The sequence below is a fragment of the Pongo abelii genome, chromosome 15, assembly GCF_028885655.2.
Source record: "Pongo abelii isolate AG06213 chromosome 15, NHGRI_mPonAbe1-v2.0_pri, whole genome shotgun sequence".
NCBI lineage: Eukaryota > Metazoa > Chordata > Mammalia > Primates > Hominidae > Pongo > Pongo abelii.
In genome coordinates, this window is record NC_072000.2 from 697,704 (window position 1) to 705,970 (window position 8,267).

Below are 8,267 nucleotides of genomic sequence, written 5' to 3' on the forward strand. Positions count from 1 at the left end.
CTCTCATCACTTCATACTGCTACTCAGTGTATCATAAATCACAGTAACGCAGTTATTACAAGTTAACAGATTTTTGAGTGCCATATGTATCACTCTACTATGATATTTTATTTATTTTGCATATCCATCATGTCAAATCAAGAAGAGAAAATCAAATTTTAAATGTTATGCTTTTAAGGTATAGTAAAGTGTAGATTATTTTGTTATAGAATCAGACAGCTGACTATTGTGTTTGTTATGCAGTGACGGCTGCACAAGAAGAAAAATTATAACATTAATACTGCCAGATTAAAACTTTATCCCAATATTTCCAAATCACAGATAATTATGGCCAAAAATAAAAAAATTAAAATGGAATATCTTATGAAAGCAGAATTACTTTCATAAAATAACAAATGAAAATGAGGCTATAACCAAAGTAAGTTTTAGGGCGGCTAATCTGTTAAGCAAGAAAAGTTATTTACTGATGATGAGTTAGTTGAATTATATTTTGCAGCAGCTGATTAAATGTATCATATAAATTTGTCTAAGACTATAAGCCTTTTGACAAGGATAGTTCTGAAAAAGTTGAGAACATTGGGAGCAGCACTGATAGTCACTTTAAAAAGAAGATCATAAAAAATTCCCAATTATTGTTGCTAATGGTGAAAATTTGTCAGCCATAAGTGAACACAAAACAAAACAAAAATGAAAGACAAAATTAGAAGAAAATTAAAATGAGAAAAACAGAGGATCAACAAATTTCTATTGCCACTTTGTATTTACCTCTGGGAGCCAAGAGACAATGCAACTGGGCTTAAGACCATCACTGAGGTGTACTTTTCTGGTGACAAACATCACCTGGATTTGTTACATCAATCTATTTGGCATCTCTGTGGGACCCCCAAAACTGTTAACAAAATAATTTTCAAAAAATAAAATCATAACTCTTACACAGGTATGAAAAGACCAGCTAGGGAGTGATAGACTATTTGCAAATCATATATGTGTAAAAGTCTTGTATAGAGAACATATAAAGAACTCTCAAAACTCAATAAGAAAACAATCCAATTTTTTAAGCTAAAAGATTTAAACAAACACTTCACTGAAAAAGATATACGTATGACAAAGGGGCACATGCAAAGATAATCAACATCATTAGTCATTAGGGAAATATAAATCAAGACCACAATGAAATATCACTACACATCTATTAGAACAGCTAAAATTAAAAATAGCAACAATGTCAAACTCTGGCAAGGACGTAAAGAGACTGGAAGTCTCATAAGTTTCTGTTGGGAATGTAAAGTAGTAGAGCCACTCCAGAAAGCAATTTAGAGTTCCTTAAAAAATTAAACATATCCTTACCATAGAACCCCATAACTTCAATACTGGACATGTACTCCAGAGAAATGAAAGCTTACATACACAAACAAATGTACACAAACCTGTACATGAATGTTCATAGTAGCTTTATTCATAATGGCAAAAAACTGGAAACAACCAAAATATTCCCTAATAGGTAAATGTTAAACAAATCGTGGTACATCCATACCGTGGAATACTACTCAGCAATAAAAAGGAATGGACTATTGATATACACACAACTTAGAGGGATCTTAAGATAATTATGCTAAGTGAAAAATGTGAATATATTTTATGGTTCTAGTTGTATAACACTCTTGAAATGACCAAATTATAGAGATGGAAAGCAGATTAGTTGTTTCTAGATATCAGGAATGGTGGAAGGGAGGGGACTGGGTGTGACTATCAAGATGCAGCAAGAAGGAGGGCTTTGCAGTGATGGAATAATTATTTGTCTTGATTGTGGTAGTAGCTATATCAGTCTACAAGTGATAACATACAACTACACATATTCATGGTATCAATATAATTCCCTGGTTTTGATGTTGTATTTTAATTAAGGACAGTATAATCATTGGGTGAAACTGGGTGAAGGGTACATGGGACCTCTTTCTACTATCTTTTCAATTTCATATGAATCTGTGATTATTTTAAAATTAAAGGTTAAAAAAAATTGGATGCTTAGGATCTCCATAGAGGATTTTATTTATTTCTGCCAGATTTACAAGCAATACAGGGTCAGGGATTGAGTTGACTTGAATTTGGATTTGAATACCTGCCAGGTTGGGCCTACTTCCCATTCAACTTTACTCCTAGGATGCAGCCCTTTGGTGTTCCATACACAAAACCCAAGTGATTTTTTTTTTTTTTTTTTTTTTTGAGACGGAGTCTCCCTCTGTAGCCCAGTCTGGAGTGCAGTAGTATGATCTCAGCTCACTGCAACCTCTGCTTCCCGGGTTCAAGTGAGTCTCCTGCCTCAGCCTCCTGAGTAGCTGGGACTACAGATGTGTGCCAACACAACCGGCTAATTTTTGTATTTTTAGTAGAGACAAGGTTTCACCGTGTTAGCCAGCATGTTCTCAATCTTCTGACCTCGTGATCTGCCCAACTTGGCCTCCCAAAGTGCTGGGATTACAGGCGTGAGCCACCGCACCCCAAGTGATTTTTTAAACCATGGTTATCCACTCCATCTTTGGCAGGTCCTAGAATCCAACTATCAGCTTCTCAGGTTTTTACCTTAAGGAATTGGCAAATTCCACCTCAAACTTTTTTTGAGATAAAAGTGGTCTCAAATACCTAGCTTACCTTAATGGATTTTTTGCAGAGACAAGGTCTCACAGTATTGCCCAGGCTGGTGTCAAACTCCTTGGCTCAAGCAATCCTCCCACCTCAGCCTCCCAAAATGCTGGAGATTACAGGTATGAGCCATTGTACTCAGTCTAGAATCTGATTTCTTATGATGGTTTCCATATTTTAATCTGTCTCTTTTTGCATATTTGCTGTTATTTATTTTTGTCTTTCTCTTCAGAGGGAAACTTGCTGAGGATTTGCATTGACTTTAGTTGGAGAGAATATGGTTTCTGTTTCAAATATTTCCAGTCCCTTCTATGAAGTATTGCAAAAACCAGTAACTTGTATTTAATCCTGACTTTACATCAAATTTCTACTTTACAGAACATTTAAAAGAGCAGAGGAGAAAATATGGGGATGCCTTTAGACAAATCCAGAATTTAGACACCTAATTTGACATTTTTATTTCCCCAACAGTTCAAGGAAATAAAAAATGGTGGTGGTGGTGCTGTGTGTGTGTGGGTCGGGGTGGGGGCATAGTTTTAGAGTAAATGACTTCCTGGTGAGATAAAAATCAAATACAATGGATCAAAATATTCCGATAATGACTGGAATAAACCAGCTGTAAAAGTATTTCTTCCCCAAAAAAACAGGATTCAAATTGGGATGCATATTAGATAATACTAAGAATTGCTAATTTTATTTCATAAGGTAACGATTTTGTGGTTATGTTAAAACATCATTATTTTTAAGTGATACAGATAGTATTGGGAAGGGACAAGGCCAGGGATCTGCTTTAAAATATTTCAGTAACAAAATTCAATAGTCATAGATATTGCCTGTATGGCAAAATGTTGGGAAGTGTTCAATTTAGGGAAGGCGTATTTGGTGTTTCATGTTATCATTTTCTTTTTTTTCTTTTTCTTTTTTGTTTTTGAGATGGAGTCTCCTCTGTCGCCCAGGCTGAAGTGCAGTGGCGCGATCTCAGCTCACTGCAAGCTCTGCCTTTTTGTGTTAATATCGAAAGTTTCATTAAAAAATTTTTTTTCCTGCCCAGAAGGAAAGTGGTAAGTACATACTTCCTGTAGGTTGACTTCTTATAGTTATCTGGAGTCCGTCTCCCATCTCAACCTACCCACCTCTTCCTGAATAACAATAAATTCACATGGCTTAAACAGATTTGTAGAAAAGATACATTCATGTTAAATATATGAGGTCAACAGGCAACAGAGGAATAGCCAATTCCAAGCCTGATTTGAACGCGAAAAATTTCAAGACAGGAGCCATTTTCCATATCGTATTTTCTAAATTTCCTGCCGGTACAGCTTCCTTCATTTTTCAGATACAACTTGCTCTTTCTGTGCTTGATTTCAAGACTGATTTGTCCTCGGAATTCATTGTGGATTCTTGGCATCTTGAAATAAATTATCCATGCCAGATAGCATAAGCAGAGGTCTAGATGACTACAGGCACATATAAAGAGGCAACGGAGTTAAACCACGTCTGAGATTCCGTATTCCTTAAGATTATGTCCAGTGGACAGCCCAACTCCCTTTTAGAATCTTGTTTTTTTCTCATATTCATCACTTTTCCGCTAAACTGTGTTTCTTTTCATACTAAAACCTTCACTTTTATCCCCAAATAGTTATATTTTCTTTATATTTTCACATATTCATTTTTTCTTGAGGAAAAAAAAATTACAAAAATAAAAAGCCCAAGGGTTAATCGCGATACAGAAGTGACCTTCAGTTTGAACGCACTTAACCAATAGAATGAGCCGTAGGAAAGCAGAAGCCCTAGCGTGCTGGGTGTTCTGGGAACTGTAGTCGGAAGTATTTTCACCCAGGCTGGTGGAGTCCTTGTCGTCGTCCTGCTTAAACATTCTGGGAAGTGTGGGTCAGACATTTCATATAGTCGACAACACTTCCTCTTCGGGAATACAGGGTGTGGCCCTCTCGTGTGACTCCGGACTCTGGGAAGTGAGTTGCAGGAACTTCCGCTCCAGGGAAAGTTGCGGCCATCATGCTGCATGCGAGACTTGAACCCCAGCGAGGCTTCTGCGCCTCCTCAGCCTGGATGAGGGACCAAAGATGGTCAAGACCCTCTGTCTTGAGGAGAAAAAGTGGCAGCCTACGGAGGATTAGGATTGGAAGTGTTTGCGTTTCCCTCAACTCAGTAGAGCTTTCTAGTGTTAGGGGAGGTTCCTGAGTCCCGGTTTGGGGAATGAGGCAGGGTCTTGCATCATTGGGTTTGATGGTGTCTTGGGTCCTGTACTCCCGTAGCCCTTGTGTTGGACCCACCAATCAGCATTGCTGCTTCCTAGGGAAGTTTTTGAGGCGTTGGAAATATTCTGTAACTTGATTGTGTTGGTAGTTACCTGTCTGTACATATTTGTTAAAACTCATTGAACTATATACTTAACAGTAGTAGACTTTATAATGTATGTATATTGCACTTCAATAAATGTGACTTTTTAAAAGTGTCTGGAACTTTATTTTTTTTAAGTGGCAGGACCTCATTACAAGTAAGTTCAGAAGTAAGTTAGGACTTACTATAATCCTACTAGCACCACCCTCATGTAAACATTTTCATTTTGGTTTATTTTATACTTATGTAGATATTTGCTTTTTATTAAATAATGTGGAAATTTTAAATTAGTATTTCCGTTAGTAATATACAATAAGTTAATTTTGCTGTTTCCCACATTCTTCATAAAGTTCATCTTTAATGATTGTGTTATATTCTATTGAGTGAATGTGCACTTGTTAAACCTGGGCATCTGGGATATGTTTAAAAATTATTCTTATAATTTTATGTATATATGAAATGTTTTACAATTTAAGAGATATATGCTGACTTCCATGCCTCTGGTCATCTTTTTTGTCTATCCTACTTGGGGTACTCATTTCTATGGTCATACTATAGGCCTTAAATTAGCAATAGCTGCAATCCCTCCATAGTCTCCATTTAAGGCATTACACTCTGCCCTACATATTCTCTTGCCAGATCTTCCTATGGTTTACTGTGATATTGACCTCATCAATTTCTACAATTCATTGATCCTATTGCATTTTCAATATCCCTTATCCATCTCATATCCTCAATACCAACCAAATCTTTTCTCTTCTTTCTAGTATAAACAGAAGACTTACACTTACACCTAATTGTTCAAAATATTGTCCCATGACAACCGTAGACTTAAGGAACATTAAAAAAGTATTTTGATTTTCCCCCCTGATTTTATAGAAGAGACATGCAGGGTCAAAGGGATTATGAATGGATGCTCTGTGAGCCAGTCAATAGCATATGTCCCAAAGGCTACAAGTTAAATATATTACCTGGCCCAGCAGCTTTAAAATCATCTTTGGGTCTCCTACTCTAGACAGCAAACCAGTTCAGGTGCTGGTGATGCTATTATGTGAGGAATATTGACTTGCCTCTGTTTTTGTTTTTAAATAACATCTGATTTGGTATCAGATATCACTTAAAAGTTATTTGTGAGACACTTTCTCAGTGTATGTGACCTTGGCTGGGAAGCATTGCTTTATAGGTACAGAGATCAGAGATCGGATAACTTTGATAAGTCGGTATGTGCAATGGTAGAAGTATTTTAAACATGCCATGCAAGGAGATATTTCAATTCATAGCATCTATTTTTGGGGAAAAGGTTCCCAAATACTATTGGCTCAGTCAATCATATCACTTGTTTGGGGATAAGGTTGGTAATATGACTCTATGCACTATGCATACTGTTAGATTCAAGGGTCCCCATTCAAGGAATTTATATTATGGTAACACTCATTTAAAGATCAAGAACAAATGGACATGGGTGTTCACTAAAGCATACTTTTGTGAACCCTAAAGTATGTGAGACAGGTCTCAATCAATTTAGAACATTTAGTTTGCCAAGGTTAAGTACGCACCTGTGACACAGACTTAGGAGGTTCTGACGATATGTGCCAAAAGCGTTCAGGGCACAGCTTGATTTTATACTTTTTAGGAGAAATCAGGCATCAAACAGTATGTGCAAGTTATACATTGCTTAAGTCCAGAAAGGCAGGACAATCTCGAATGGGAGTGGGAGCGTCTACATCATAGGTAGATAAGAGAGAAACTGTGGCATTATTTTGAGGCTCTGATTAGCCTTTTACTGAATACAAATCTCACACGTGAGAGGTGGGTAGACGAATAGTGACTTAGATCTTAATGTTGCTTAGTGAATATGCATTATTACAGAAAAAATAGGGAAGAGGAAGCAATCAGATATGCGTTTGTTTCAGGTGAACAGAGGAATGACTTTGAGTTCTGTCTGTCCTTTGTCCCACACCTGTGAATATAAGCTATCAATTTACATTACCAGGGTGAAATTCAACAGAAATGCTTTTGGATAAAGACGTTCAGGCCCACAAGGAATTTCCTTGTCGACAAATTGTGAAGGAGGTATGTAGCTTTTTCTTCTTTATAGCTTTCTTATTAAGTAATAAAATGGAAGGTTTGCCTGACACAGTTCCTAGCTTGACTTTTCCCTCTGGCTTAGTGATTTGAGGATTCTGAGATTTATTTTTCTTTCACACTTTGCAAGACTATGGATGCTTAATAGGATGAGATTAGCAATTGGAAGAGAAAAAATTTTGATTCTTAAAATCTTCACCTTTTCCCTCTAAGTCTTTGAATCTTGTTCTTCTTGTAATGGACATTTGTGTGCATGATTGAGGTGTAGTATCTTAGGTGCTGTAGGAAACAGTAATATTGAAGAATGTGGTGTGATCTGCACTAAGGAGAAGGTGATGCTACTGAACAAGGCCAGAATAAACCTACCTATGGGGAAGTGTTCTTGCCGAAAACGATGAACCTTAATCTCATCTTCTCTCTAAATCTAAATTGTAGTTTACCAGAGCCACAGGAGATATTCAAGAAAATGTTAACTGGCAGCATAATGAAACATTTTTAAAAATCCAGAATTTGGGACATCTTACTTGACAACTGACCTGATGTCTTCTATAGGCCAAAAGCATGAATTTAAAGAGGATCAAAGGGGAGATACTCTTCTAGATTGAAAGAGACTCAAGAGAGAAAGCAATCACATGCAAAGAATGGGTATTTTTGAGATGACTGGAAATTTTGAAGGTTTGTTTTGTACAGTATAAAATAAAACTAAGGAATTATTAACTTTCTTCAGTGTGATAGTTGTATTTTTGTTATATTAGAAAATGTAATTCTTTGAAGTATGCATGGGAGTGTTTAGGGGGAAAATAATACAGTGTCATGATTTTGTTTTAAAATTACAATAACAAAAAGGGCAGAAAGACAATATTGATAGATAAAGGAAGTGTGCTGCCACTTGAAAATTGCTGAATCTGGGTGATGAGGTGATGGAATACTTCACTCTTTACTTCTATCAATGTTTGAAATTCTTCATAATATAAAGGTATGAAAATGTTTAGTTCTTGTCCAGAAGAAAAGTGGTAAGCAGACCCTTCGGGTATTTTTATTTGTTGGATTTTCTGGATTTGCGTCCAACTCTCAATCGACTCACTTGAATGAAATACAGTTATTATTGTATTTATGATAATAAGAATAGCCTGGAAGTGGGTGATGTGATATTTGAACTTGAACAAAAAGAAATTTTAAAT

The 8,267-nt window shown here is 36.4% G+C and overlaps 1 long non-coding RNA gene across 1 annotated transcript; it reads left to right on the plus strand.

The window, feature by feature from the left end:
- Positions 1-2,768: 2,768 nt before the first annotated feature.
- LOC134759993 (uncharacterized) lies at positions 2,769-7,807 on the plus strand. The gene is made up of 2 exons (XR_010136895.1): positions 2,769-7,074; positions 7,522-7,807. It is a non-coding gene; the product is annotated as an uncharacterized LOC134759993 (long non-coding RNA).
- The last annotated feature ends 460 nt before the right edge of the window (positions 7,808-8,267 follow it).